We start from the raw sequence: 14658 nt of genomic DNA, 5'->3' as shown, positions 1-14658 counted from the left end.
CTGCTATTCCATGCAGAAAATAAGTATTCTCTTGCTATGGATTTACTACAGAAGCCTGCCCTTCCCATATGAAACACACACACACAATGATCTGTGAAAAACAGACTAGAAAATTGTAAGAAGTCACAAAACGTAGCAAAGTGAAGATTTTTGTGTGTGTAACCTTCCCTTACTATTTGCCGAGCATTAGGCAGAGCTTGGCATAAGCACTTTGTCATTTATCTCTCACAACAGCCTTGGGAGGACAGTGCTGTTATTCCCATTTCCCATATGGGAAGTTGGGCTCAGGGAGGGGAAGGGAATGACCCAAGGTACATCCAGCATCGGGGTCCACCAGGGTCAAGGTACATCCCAGGGCTGGGGCTTGAGGACTGGCTCTGTTACTAACTTGCTGGCTCTCCCTGGGCCTCAGCCTGATGATTCACTCAGCATCACAAATCCCTGAGACTCTTCTGGAAAATCCTGGCTTCAAATATTCTGCTCCCACAAATCATCAAAATGTCCAGGAAATGCCAACATTTCACCCATTTCACAGCAGAAAGGCAGGACAATAAACACAGCATGCAGAGCCAGGTGGAAAGTTTTCTTATCTAACTGCCGGTCCCACGCTACTCTTAAGTTAGTCTGGGTTTAGGGAAATTCCTTAAGGGGCTCAACCAAAGCAGACAGAGCCTGACCCTTGAGAAGCCAAAGAAACAAAGAAAACAAAAGCAGCCATTAAGTCGCTCAGCAGAAAGCAGAGGGGGAGATTTGTTTTTGCTCCAGAGAGGAAGGGGGTGAGGGGATAAAGAAGGACCTCGAAATAGAAGGCAGAGGAGACCAGAGCCAGGAGCAGGTGATGGAAGGCGGGATACCATTGGGCCATGACAAATCTTCCAGGAGCTGAGGCACCACAGGATGCCCATGGATGGAGAACGTGGAAAAGGAAGTCCTCTGTGTTTCTGTAAAGTACGCCTTTCCTCTCACCCTCCTACAGTAGATGGCTTACTCCATCTGTGTAAGCAAGGTTTGGTGAGGGGTAGGGAGCCTGAGGGGAGACACTCGGAGAGGTGAAGAGGAAAGTGATTGTGGGCAAGCAGGCTCCAGGCCCAAGATGAAGAGTGAGAATGTCTAGTAACCTGCAGGCATCCTGGGAAAGGCTTGGGACTTACCCAGAGTACAGAATGGAATTTCAGCTGTCTTTAAGACCTAGGGTATGAGAATTCCCTGGCGGTCCGGTGGTTAGAATTCCTTGCTTTCACTGCTCAGGGCAAGGGTTCAATCCCTGGTCAAGGAATTAAGACCCTGCAAGCCTTGCGGCATGGCCAAAAATAAAAATAATAAATTAAAAAATAAAAATAAAAAGAATCAGGGCAGGAAGATTCAGCTGACAGAACACCTGGGTGAGTCTGAAATGACTAAGAACACAGGAGTTGAAGGAATACTTGAAGGTGCACCTTCTAGAAGCAGGACAGTTGGTATGGGGTTAGGAACACGGGCTTGGAAATCACACTGACTGGGTTTAAAATACTATCCCCTACTAGTAATAAACAGGGACATTTTATTAAGATAAAAGGGTCAATCCATCAGGAAAACATGAGAATTTTAAACATATATGTACCTGACAAAAGAGCACAAAAATACATGAAGCAAAAACTGACAGAAATGAAGAGAGAAGAAGACAATTCAACAGGAAGAGTTGGGCACTTCAAGGTACTTTGCCAGTGGTCTAGTGGTAAAGAATCTGCCTTCCAGTGCAGGGGACCCAGGTTCAATCCCTGATCAAAGAACTAAGACCCCACATGCCACAACTACTGAGCCCAAGCACCTCAACTAGAGAAGAGAAAAACCCACACGCCACAACTAGAGAGAAGCCCGTGTGCCACAGCAAAGAGCCCTCATGCCACAACAAAAGATCCCGCATGCTGCAACTAAGACCTGACGCTGCCAAAAAAAAAAAAAAAAAAAAGAATAGGGCAATTCAATACCCAACTTTCTTTTTTTTTTTTTGTAAATTTATTTATTTTATTTACTTATTTATTTTTTTATTTTTGCTGCATTGGGTCTTTGTTGCTGTGTGCAGGCTTTCTCTAGTTGTGGCGTGTGAGGGCTACTCTTTGCTGTGGTACACAGGCTTCTCATGTTGGTGGCTTCTCTTGTGGAGCACGGGCTCTAGGCGAGCGGGCTTCAGTAGTTGCGGCATGTGGGCTCAGTAGCTGTGGCTCACAGGCTCTAGAGTGCAGGCTCAGTAGTTGTGGTACATGGGCTTAGTTGCTCTGCGGCATGTGGGATCTGCTCGGACACGGGTTCGAGCCCTGGGCTCGAACCCGTGCCCCTCACATTGGCAGGCGGATTCTTAACCACTGTGCCACCAGGAAAGCCCCCAACTTTCAATAATGGATGGAATAACTAGGCAAAAGATCAACAAGGAAATAGAAGACTTAGACAATACTATAAACCACCTAGACCCGACAGACATCTATAGAACTCTCCACGCAACAATCACGATACACATTCTTCTCAAGTGCACATGCAACATTTTCCAGCACAGACCATATGCTGAGCCATAAAACAAACCTCAACAGATTTAAAAGGGTTGAAATAATACAAAGTATGTTCTCTGAGCACAATGAAATGAAATTAGAAAACAATAACAGAAAGAAACTTGGGAAAATCACAAATCTATGGAAACTAAATATATTCCTAAATAGCCAACAAATGATGCAAAGAAGAAATAACAAAATGGAAATTAGAAAATACTATGAAATGAATGAAAATATCAAACTTATGGGATGTAGCTAAAACAGTGCTTGAAGGGAAAGTCACAGCTGTAAATGCTTATTTTTTGAAAAAGAAGATTTCAAATCAATACCTAATCTCCCACCCTAACACACTGGAAAAGAGGAAAAGAGGAGAAAATTGAACCTAAATCAAACAGGAGGAAAGAAATAAAGGTTAGAGCAGAAATTAATTAAACAGAGGACAGAAAAACAATAAAGAAAAGTAACAAAAACAAAAGTATGGTTCTTTGAAAAGATTGTAAAAATTGACAAATCCCCAGCTAGACTGACCAAGACAAAAAAGAAGACTCAAAATTACTAGAATCAGAAAGAGAAGAGGGGACATTACTACTGACCTTGCAGAAGTAAAATCCTGTCTCCTCCAATGACCAGAGTGTCATCACAGGCAGGTTACTTAAACTATCTGTGCCTTCATTTCCTCTACTCTCCAAAAAAGATATTTTTCTCAAAGGGTTATGAAGAGGAAATGAAAGGATCTGTGTCAAGTACCTGGTCAAGCTCAACTAATCATTGTCGCTCTCCTAGTTGATAACGTCAATCTTTTCCTTTCCATCCACATCCAGTCCTTCAGCTTATCTGCTCTTTGGCTCTACCTTCAAAATATATTCCATAACCAATAGCTTCTCACCTCGTCCACCCCACCCCTAGTTAGTCCAAGTCACCATTCTCTCTCACTGGGTTAGGACAACAGCCCAACTGTTGCTAAACCTGCCTCCTCCTATGGTCTGTTCTCTACACAATCATCACAGCCATGCTTTTAACATGCAATGATGCTTATGTCTCCACTCCTCTGTTCTCAATGCTCCAATGACTACCCACTGTGTATGGAATAAAATACACACTTTTTGCCATGGCCTACCTGGCCCTGCAAAACCTGGCCCCAGATACCACTTTCCCCAACTATTCTTATTACTCCTTAAACTTGCCCAGCTCATTTCTTTTTCTTTTTTTGGCCGAGAGGCATGCAGGATTTTAGTTCCCCGACCAGGGATCGAACTTGTGCCCCTTGCAGTGGAAGCATGGAGCCCTAACCACTGGACAACCACGGAAGTTCCTCACCCAGCTGGTTTCTGTCTCAGGGTCTCCGCTCTGGGTATTTCCTCTGCCCACAACACCCCCCTCTCTAAAGATCCATGCATGGCTGTAGCTTCCAATTTATTAAAGATTCTACTCACCTCCTGAGATGGCACTCCTCTGACCAACATATCTACAGTGGCTCAACTTCTCACTCTCTATGCCTTACTCTATTTTTCTTCCTAGTACTTATCACTATCTGACATTATTTACTGCCTGTCGCCCTTCATTAGAATGTAATCTCCATGAGGCGGAGGCTCTACTTTATACACTGCTTTTACCTCTAGCGCCTAGATCAAGGCCTGGCCTAGATCGGAGTCTGACAGGTAGATTGTGCTCAGTAAAGATCTGTTGAAACAGAAGAGAAAGATCAATTAAATAGGATCCACACACAAATGGGACTTTCAGTTTGGTGTATGATAAGGGTAGCATCTCGATCCAGAGGTAGAAAGGTAGACCAGTCAACACAGGGTGTTGGGACCATTGGGAAGCCATGTAGGGAAAAACTAAGTTGAAGTTGGTGGATTTATCAAAGGTATGTAACTTGGCTCCCTCTTGAAACCCTACTTTCAAAATGCATAAACCCACAAGAAAGAGGAGCATGGGAGAGCAGACCACAACAAAATCGTTGAGGGTAGAAAGTCAATGGACAAGTACTATCAGATGCAAACCTAAGCAGGAAATAAGGAAAGGTGAACATTTAACCTGATTTATACCACAGAATCCTCAAAAGACTCAGAAATTAGTGGCACCTCTAGAAGGGAGCAGGAAGGTGATGTTGGGGGAGGGGCTGCTATAGGAACGAAGATTGGCAGAAGAGGGCTTAAAAAGCAGCTTAGGGAAGTTCCTGGTGGTTCAGTGGTTAGGCCTCAGCACTTTCACTGCCATGCCCCAAGTTCAATCCCTGGTCAGGGAACTAAGATCCTGAAAGCCTTTCAGAGGGGCCAAAAAAAAAAAAATCAGCTTAAAATATAAAACAGTAGACTCCTAGATCCCTTCCCTACACTACTGCCCGTGCACTTTGGCTGCAACCCAGACCCTGGCAGATCAGAAATTTATTTTTAGGAGAAGATAGAAGAAGGTCCCTGGACAGGTAGCCACTAGGCATAGGAGACAGAGAAGATACCAACAAAGCGATTATACAAAAGTTCATGTACTAACTCTTGAAGGTGTCCAGACCCTCAGCCCTCTTCCTCCGCTCAGCTCTGAGAACACTGCCAGCGAGGCATAGAGCTCATAATACTAAATGGTGAGACCCTCCCACCCCCCAGCTTTCATTCCCCCACTCAACTCCCAGAACTCTTAGCAACACGGGAAAAAAAACAGACTCGTATCAGGGCACATCATCAAGAAATTCCAGTTCACTAAGGATGAGAGGACAGTCTAGAAATTTCTAGAGAAGAAAAAGTAGGTCATGCACAGAGTATCAGTGTTCAGAATGACTTGGGATTTCCCAACTGCAATACTGAAAGCTGAGAGACAAGAGAGTAATGCCTTCAAAATCTGATGACACTTCTGGCTATATACCAAAAGAATTGAAAACAGGAACTCAACAGATTTCTGCACACCCATGTTCATAGCAGCATTATTCACAACAGCCAAAAGGCGGAGACAACCCAAGCTTCCATGGATGGATGAATGCATAAGCAAAACATGGTACATACATGCAGCCAAATATCATTCAGCCTTAAAAAAGGACATTCTGACACAGGCTGCAACACGGATGAACCTTGAGGACGTTAAGTGAAATAAGTCAGACACAAAAGGACAAATACTGTATGATTATACTTTTATGAGATATCCAGAGTAATCCAATTTATGGATACAAAAAGTAAAATGGTGGTTGCCAGGGGCTGGGGAAAGTGGGGAATAGGGAGTTACTATTTATGGGGACAGAGTTTCAGTTTGAGAAGATGTAGACGTTCTGGTGACGGATGGTGGTGATGGTTGTACAACAATGTGAATGTACTTAATATCACTGAACCATACACGTGAAAATAGTTAAAATGGTATGTTTTGTGTTATGTATATTTTTCCACAATAAAAAAATCTGAAGAAAAATTATTTCCAACCTAAACTTTTCTCATACACTCATGGGAATGCAAATCCTGAAAATTTATCCTACGACTGTACTCTGTGAAATGACATGTATAAAGTTACTTACTGTAGCATTGTTTGTGATAGTAATACTGGAACCAACCCACGTGACAATCCACGGGACAGCAGTAAGATAAATATGTTATATCCATACAAAGGAATTAGCGGTAACTGCTGAAAAGAACAAAGAAGCTCTTCACGTATGAAGAGAGAAAGGCCTCTAAGATATACTGTTAAGTGAAAAAGGCAAGATGGAGAACAGAATGCATAAAGTATCATTCACTTAATGACTCCTTCAAAGTTTTACTTCTGTGTCAAAATCAGAGTAAAAGGCAAGAAATGTCATTCTCAAAGGGCCAGAGGGGACAAATTATAACCAGATCTTCTTAAGCGCAAAGGCTTAATCTTTGCCAACAACTTCATCCTAAGAATTGGAAGCAGATCCAGGTTTCGTGGGAACTGAAACTTATATAATTTGGGGGGGGGGGGGGGCCTTCATAAAAAAAAATGTAAAATTAAATATATAAAATTTGGCACAAATGTGACTATTCAAAATAAGAAAAAAAAAGATAGCAAACTACACTTTTTTTTAAATAAATTTATTTATTTATTTATTTTATTGGCTGTGTTGGGTCTTCGTTGCTGCGCAGGGGCTTTCTCTAGTTGCAGTGAGTGGGAGCTACTCTTCCTTGTGGTGCGCAGGCTTCTCCTTGCGGTGGCCTCTCTTGTTGCAGAGCACGGGCTCTAGGCACGTGGACTTCAGCAGTTGCGGCACATGGGCTCAACAGTTGTGGCTCATGGGCTCCAGAGCGCAGGCTCAACAGCTGTGGTGCACGAGCTTAGTTGCTCCATGGCATGTGGGATCTTCCTGGGGCAGGGATCGAATCCGTGTTCCCTGCATTGGCAGGCAGATTCCCACCCACTGAGCCACCTAGGAAGTCCTACACATTTTTAAAAAACTAACATATATCACAAACATCACAAAATCCAGAAAAATAACATAGTATTTTTATGAATTAACTGCCTGAAACACCTCTCAAGTCTCTTTTCCTACTTTTGGGGTATTTTCTGTGATTTGCCTTATATGATAATAGTTTCATAATTTGATTTTATAGAGAAAAATAAAGATGACAGTCTTCTGATGTGTACATTTATAATCGTATACACTGCATTATCGAGTACATTCTTGGCAGAAGAAAAGTTCCTTTTTTTTTAAAGATTTATTTTATTATTTATTTATTTATTTTTGGCTGCATTGGGTCTTCGTTACCGCGCACAGGCTTTCTCTGCTTGTGGCAAGCGGGGGCTACTCTTTGTTGTGGTGCAAGGGTTTCTCACTGCAGTGACTTTTGTTGCAGAGCACGGGCTCTAGGTGTGCGGGCTTCAACAGTTGCAGCACATGGGCTCAGTAGTTGTGGCTCGCAGGCTCTAGAGTGCAGGCTCAGTAGCTGTGGCACACGGGCTTAGTTGCTCCGTGGCATGTGGGATCTTCCTGGCCCACAGATCGAACCCGTGTCCCTTGTATTGGCAGGCGAATTCTTAACCACTGTGCCACCAGGGAAGCCTGAAAAGTTCCATTTTTTAAAAATATTTTATTTTATTTTACTTTTTGGCCACACTGCATGGCTTGTAGGATCTCAGCTCCCCAACCAGGGACTGAACCTGGGCCTTTGGCAGTGAAAGCACAGAATCGTAACCACTGGACCACCGGGGAATTTCCACAAAGTTCCATTTTTAATAAGCGTTGGTAAAAACTGAGTCCTCTGCTTCCATTTTTACAATCTTTATGATTGTAAGAATTTGCCACAGACCAGCTTCTGACTCAATGTTTCAAACCTTGTTTATCTTCCTTTGCTTACGTACTTCTGGTGTGGATGCTATAGCACACCTTTATATCGTGTCACTACCTCTGTTCCTGCAACTTTGCCTCATGAAAGCCTTTCCTCTACCAGGACAGTTGTCAGCATTTGAACTGTTAGTGAAAGTGACTACAAACCACATAAATAGATAAACCCAACCTAAATGAACTCTAACTCAACCCTTAGCCAGGTCCACAAAAATGTCCATGGACTTCCGTGGTGGTACAGTGGTTAAGAATCCACTTGCCAATGCAGAGGACACAGATTCAACCCCTGATCCGGGAAGGTCCCACATGCCTCGGAGCAACTAAGCCTGTGAGCCACAGCTACTGAAGTCCGTGTGCCTAGAGCCTGTGCTCTGCAACAAGAGAAGCCACTGCAATGAGAAGCCCATGCACTGCAATGAAGGACAACCCCTGCTCACCACAACTAGAGAAAGCCCACATGCAGCAACGAAGACCTAACACAGCCAAAGAATAAATAAATTAAATTTTTAAAAAAATGTCCAGAGCCAATAGAAGGCCACTTAGGAGGAGGGGAACAGTGAGGAGGGAAGACACAGTAGAATAAAACAGTGGTCTTAAGTGACTACAATGACAATTTCTTAATTTGTACATTTTATGAAAGCATATGACCTCTTCCAGGGCCTTGGAAGAGGCAAGGGCAAGTAAGGGTCCTTAAGGCACAAACATCATTAGCTTCATGGAGGAGAATCTGTCTCCACTATAGAAATTCAAAGGCTTTCCTTCCCTGGCCGAAATCTGTCTTTTCATCCTCTAAAATATAGTCTCCAGATATCCTCTCCTTAGGATATACCATGAAAAATCATGTAAGAACTCCATGCCTTGGAAGAAGCGGCATCACACACAGGAATGATAAAAATGGTATGCCACTCAGAAAAAGAAGTATTGGGATTCTTACCTCACACTGTAAATCGAAACAAACTCCAGATGCAGCAAAGCATTAAGTGCCAAAAATTTAATTAATTTGTTAAAATTAAACAAAATCAACAAGAAAGTCTAGGTGAATATCCTTGGATCACTGATATTCTTTCTGAGCCTAAAAGCAATGGGCAACATCACAAAGATTGACATTTGACCAAGTGAGAAGCTTAAAAAAAAAAGGGGGGGGGGGGGCTTAGAAATGTGTTAGAAAAAAACAAACAATAATCTTCGGGGAAAAGAATACCTGCAATCAATATGACAAACAAGGGTTAAGCATCCTTATCACTAAAAACAACCTGCAGGTCAGAAAAAAAGACTCAATGACCTGAAAAGACGTGGAGATAATTCACGGGTGACAAACGTCCAATAATTGTGAAATTTTAAGATATCCAATCTCATTAATAATTTAAAAAAAAAAAGCAGATTGAAAGAACCAAAGGCGGGACTTCTCTGGTGGCGCAGTGGTTAAGAATCTGCCTGCCAATGCAGGGGACATGGGTTCGATCCCTGGTCCGGGAAGATCCCACATGCAGCGAAGCAACTAAGCCCAGGCGCCACAACTACTAAGCCTGTGCTCTGGAGCCTGTGAGCCACAACTATTGAGCCCACGTGCCACAATTACTGAAGCCCACGCACCTAGAGCCTGTGCTCCACAGCAAGAGAAGCCACTGCAATGAGAAGTCCACGCACCACAAGGAAAAGTAGCCCCCCTCACCAAGACTAGAGAAAACCCACAAAGCAATGAAGACCCGATGCAGCTAATAAATAAATAAATATATAAAAATAAATAAAACCAAAGGCGATTCTTCAGCCACCAACTGAGCAAAGAATAACATAAAACTGCTAACACTGGGGCTTCCTAGGTGGCGCAGTGGTTAAGAATCCGCCTGCCAATGCAGAGGTCATGGGTTCGATCCCAGCTCCAGGAAGATCCCACATGCCGCGGAGCAACTAAGCCCGTGTGCCCAAAAAAAAATATAATAAATAAATAAATAAATAAGGTTCACCCATGTTATAAAAAAAAAAAAAAAAAAAACTGCTAACACGATGTGGTGGAGAACTGGCAGAGGACGGGGTAAGGCAAGCACTCAAACACTACAAATGCTGTCATGGAGAGCGCTTCGGTAACATGCCTTACAAATATTCATTCTTACTCTTTGTCCCAGTAAGCCCACTTCAGAGACTCTATTTCAGGAAATTCTCAGAATTGCAAAGATATTTATGTAGAAAACGTTAATTGTAATTGTTGAAAATTGGGAAAAAATGTAAATAAGAGGGAGGAGAGACAACATCTCTCAGGATGTGTGTACATATCTGCATGTGTTTACGTGAACGCAGAGAAAGGTGAGGAGGAATACATATCTGTTATCACTGCTAATGCAGGAAGATGGGAATGAGGGGAGAGGTTCTTCACTTTTTCTTTACATGCTTTTACATTGTTTAACAAATTTATACAGTGTATTTGCTTTTGCAATTTAAAAAGTACTCCAGGAGGTAAGAAAGTTCCCACATATAAAAAAGATGAAACTATGCCAAACAGAATCTGATCCCATCTATCCTATCACCTGGGACCCTAATAAAAAGAATGAAGAAAAATACAGTCATTAAATCTCCCAGGCCCCACCATAGCCAATTCTGACAGCTGATTTCTACAGCTGTGCTTGGAAGTACCGGTAACCCGTGGTTTAACAGGTAGAACAGCATACTACCAGAAAAATTTAAAGGGATTTTTTTCAATCCCCAAATGAAAAGCACAACATTCACTAACTAATCTGTCTAGAACCCAGAAGGCATCAAGAGAAGAGACAGTGGTATCTCTATCTGCAGGTCACCTCCACATCCCTGCCACACCGACATCCCTAAGTTAAAATGCTATAACTTGGCGCCCGCCTGAAATGCAAACTGCACAGGAAGAAAATCAGATAATCAAGTGTAACTAGAAAACTATTTAAGAAAGCTATGCAGACATATACAGTTTTTAGGTAATACTCCTCACCACTTAACCCAGGAAAGATAAAATTAAAAAAAGATTTTGTAATCTTTTTTTTTTTTAATTTATTTTGGCTGAGCCATGTCTTAGTTGCAGCAGGTGGGATCTAGTTCCTCAACCAGGGATGGAACCCGGACTCTCTGCATTGGGAGCAAGGAGTCTTACTCACTGGACCACCAGGGAATTCCCAAGATTTTTTAATCTTAATCCTGTGTTTTAATCTTTAACCCAGTGTTGCCTGAACTGTGGGCAAACAGGCATTTATATATACAATACGTTGCTTTCAAAAATATTTAAGCCTTAGATGGTAGAATGTCAAAGAAGGAAGAAACTTTTAGGATTACCATCCAACCCTCACATTTCTCAGACGAAGAGAAAGAAACAGGACTCAGATTGTCAAATACCACACAACTATTAGAAGCAGAGCTAAGACACCCTGATAATGGTATCTGCTTTCCTATAAACAACAAATGCTATTCACAAAGGGTTTTTACACAGCCCTTTTCTTTGACTCCCCCCTTCTGAAGCCATATGCTTCCACAGATGAGAAAACTGAGGTTCAGCGGGTTTGGATGACTTGCCTCCATCACCTGGCTAGTGGCTCCAAATCCCAATTCCCATAACCTTTCTACCACCAGGCACTGCAGCCCAAACCCTTCATGACAGCCTGGGGGATGGATTCCCCAGCTTCAGGCACATAGCCTGTCAAGCATTGGGCACTCAAAACTTAGATGAATGAGTGAATACTCAACAACTAGGGGAAAGCTAAGCAAATTGTAGTTGATCAACAAAACACTACAAGACTTTTACAGTAAGATGTTTATAAACTGAATTCCACATTAGATGAAAATGCAGAACTTCATGGAAGAGAGCCACAAATCTCCTAGACCTCAAAGACAGGTCTCCATCTGTTTGGTCTCAATTACCTAGAGCTGCCTCACCTGATCACCCTACCGCCAATCTCTTCCCATATCTCCTCAGCTAGTATCTCAGGAAGCTGCAGGAGCTCCCGACTCCACACACTGCCACATCCAAATTCTTCACCCTGGTCTTCAAGGCCCTACCAGCTGATCAAATCTGGCTGTTTCCTGAATTACTCACTCACCCTGGCCTTTGCTGCACTCTCCCCTCTACTCCCCAGAACCCCATCTCCCTTATGTTACTGGATCTCACCTTGGCTCATGTTGGCTTCCGGTGAATATTACTCTCTCCCTATTTCCATCAACCCCAGGTAAAAAGGGTAATGGCTGGCCTTTTTTGTTTTTCAATGAAAATAGATTTGCATGACATTCATTTGAACCTCTGCAATAACCAAGTTCACTAGAAAGAGGCACAACAAAGAGAGAGCCCCATCATTAGAAGCCTCTAATTTGGATTTTCAGGTACACAGGCAGAATTGCCTTATGCAGGCCATCCAGTCCCTTTTATGGCCCGAGGGACCTTGAATTCCTGGGACTCTTCCTAAAATGGTCTCCTGGGGAGCCACCAGTTTAGCCTGGGCTCTGACGCCACGCCCACCTCTCTTTCCCCTCCAAGCCCCACCCCACATCTGACTCAGGAGTCAGGACCCCAGATTCATCATGGGGCAAGTCCCTTCTCTCAGGGATGCAGTTTTTTCATACGTGTAAAAGGGAGGGCAGGGGGCAAAACTGGATGACAGAAAAATGACAATAAAAATAACTTCCCAGTTGGAAAAAGTTTTCCCATGGAAGTTCTCACCAAGTACACCCAAAGCCCCTTCTTGCTAGGACACTGCAAAGTGTCATAATAAATACACCTTGGCCATCTCCTAGGTTAGCGGTCACAGACTTACCCTGTTATGACACCCCGCTGTGCAGAGCTCCCAGGGTGACTGCAAGTAGTCTACTCCCAGTGAGGCGCATGTAGGTGTTTGAAATTTTCCACCAAAATAAATAGTGCTGCAAAGAACAATCCTGTGTAAGTATTCATCTTTATTCTGCAATTATTTCTCAAGATAGATTCCTAGAAGTACACTTACTGGCTTAAAGGATGCACACATTTTAAATTCTGATACTTACCAGTTGAGAAACTTTACATGGTAATCCTCAAACTCTGCTAGTATTTAGGCTTTACCTGGGGAATCTGTTTGCAATACACAATCCTGACACACTACCACCCCGCTCTGCCTCCCAACTCTCCCCCTCCCGGAAGTTTGGGGAGGGGCTCCCAAAGCTGCTTTGTTGTAGGCTCCCAGGTGGCTCTGCTGTGGGCTGAAAGGAAGAAGGAGCTGCTCTCTTCCATTTGTCCTGATGCACCTCGAGTAGCACAAGACTTGGGAAGCACTGGCCTAGGGGGCTGCTGCTGGCTGAATTTGCTGGGACATCTCTGGGCTCCAGCCCAGTCCCCTGTGGCTTCCCCCAAATGGGCAGAGTCTGGCTCTCGTGCACTCGGGCACAATGCCTCACGCCAAGTGCTGGGAACAGTCCCGTCTCCAGGCTCACCTGGCTGCACCTGCTTTCCCTTCCAGGCCCCCCCCTTTAAAGAGGCCCCCATCTCACACATGCTCTGTGATCCTAGTGACTCGGGCCCTGAGATTTTACCTTTCTTACTTGAGACTCCCCAAGCCTCCTTTTTTCTCTCAGAAGGCTGTGGACAGAGCACCCCCAAGAAATTGTTTTGGGCCTGGTTTCCCCATCTGTGAAAGCAGAGAGCGCTGGGCAGCAGCACAGACAGTGAGGAGAGCAGTGAGGAGAGCAGTGCGGATAACCAGGTTCTAAGCATTTGCAGGTGAGTCTGGCTTCAATGGGGAGTCCAGGTGCACCTTAATGGTCATTTAATCAGCATGCTGATTGGCTTAGGGCCTGAGTTCTCCATAGCTAATGTGCAATTAAGACCAAAAGCCATTTCAATGCTGCTGATTTCCAAGCTCAAGGGTCCTGGATATCTGGGGTCTGATGCGGAACCAGCAGCCCACAAAAGGCGTTGCCCACTTTTAGGCTGACTCTGTGCTAGGCTCTGCGGGGCACAAAGTCTCCCAGGAAAGGCAACAGGTTGGTCAACAGGCATTTCACAGTAGGTGGACCAGAGAGCAAAGAGCAGGGAAGAGCGCTGGCAGGGCTGGGGAAGACCAAGGGAAATATACTGGAGTTGGGCGTTGTGGACAGCGGAAAAAGAAACCAGCCAGCAGCGCTGAGGGCTCCAAGTCCGGTGGTCTGCCTCGTTCAAGCGCCCTGTCTCAGTCAGATAAGGGCTCGGCCATCAGATAAGGGCTCGGCCTCCACTATCGACTCACCTGGGCTGAATGACACTGGCTGACTGTGCGACAAGAAGCAAAGTCAAGAACAGCTCGTGGGCAAACCAAGGACTGACATATAATAGCACCCACACACCCCGAGGGTGACACACACGCAGTGCCCCGCTTCACGTCACTGCGTTACACACACTCCTCAAACACTGGCTGTCTCCACCTCCCGCAGCCCCCAGTGTGACAGACCCTGGGGCTACGTGCTCTGGGCTCGTGTCTGAGGGAGCCCTCCACCCGACTCTTCGGGCCCTCGAGGGCGGAAAAGACTTCGCATCCAGACCCGAGTCCTTACCAGCTGGGGTACATCCCCGGACTAACGGGGCCTCAGTCTCCTCTCCGCGCAATGGGAGCAGTCAAACCGCCGGCGGGAGATCCTGGTGGAGGGAACGGACTCACTCCCGTCAGGGTGGGCATTATTTCTCCTCTTGGTCACGGCCCCCACCCCCAGCGTGGAACACACAGTAGGCGCTCCGGAAACGCTCTCCGAAAGGAGGAGCGGGCCACTTCCTGCCCCCAAGCGGACTCTCGCGACCGGACTCCCACCGCTCCTCTGCCGAGGCCATGTGGCATTCCTGAGGGTGGGGGCGGGCGCAGGAAGAAGGTGCCCCGCCGGCCCCGCCCCCTCCGGGCGCGGTGGGCGGGCCGAAGC

General features: G+C 44.8%; 1 long non-coding RNA gene across 2 annotated transcripts; it reads right to left on the bottom strand.

Annotated features, from left to right (window-relative positions):
- Nucleotides 1-6579: 6579 nt before the first annotated feature.
- Nucleotides 6580-14580, bottom strand: LOC130832845 (uncharacterized). 2 transcript variants are annotated; one of them, XR_009048384.1, is made up of 3 exons: nt 14302-14580; nt 12558-12663; nt 6580-6892 (listed from the first exon to the last, which is right to left on the bottom strand). It is a non-coding gene; the product is annotated as an uncharacterized LOC130832845 (long non-coding RNA). The 2 variants fall into 2 exon arrangements; XR_009048385.1 differs by having other exon boundaries at nt 6580-6846.
- Between the last annotated feature and the right edge of the window lie 78 nt (nt 14581-14658).

The sequence above is a fragment of the Hippopotamus amphibius genome, chromosome 12 (assembly GCF_030028045.1).
Source record: "Hippopotamus amphibius kiboko isolate mHipAmp2 chromosome 12, mHipAmp2.hap2, whole genome shotgun sequence".
NCBI lineage: Eukaryota > Metazoa > Chordata > Mammalia > Artiodactyla > Hippopotamidae > Hippopotamus > Hippopotamus amphibius.
Note: the sequence above shows the minus strand (reverse complement) of the source record. Positions and strands in the feature narration are given on the sequence as shown.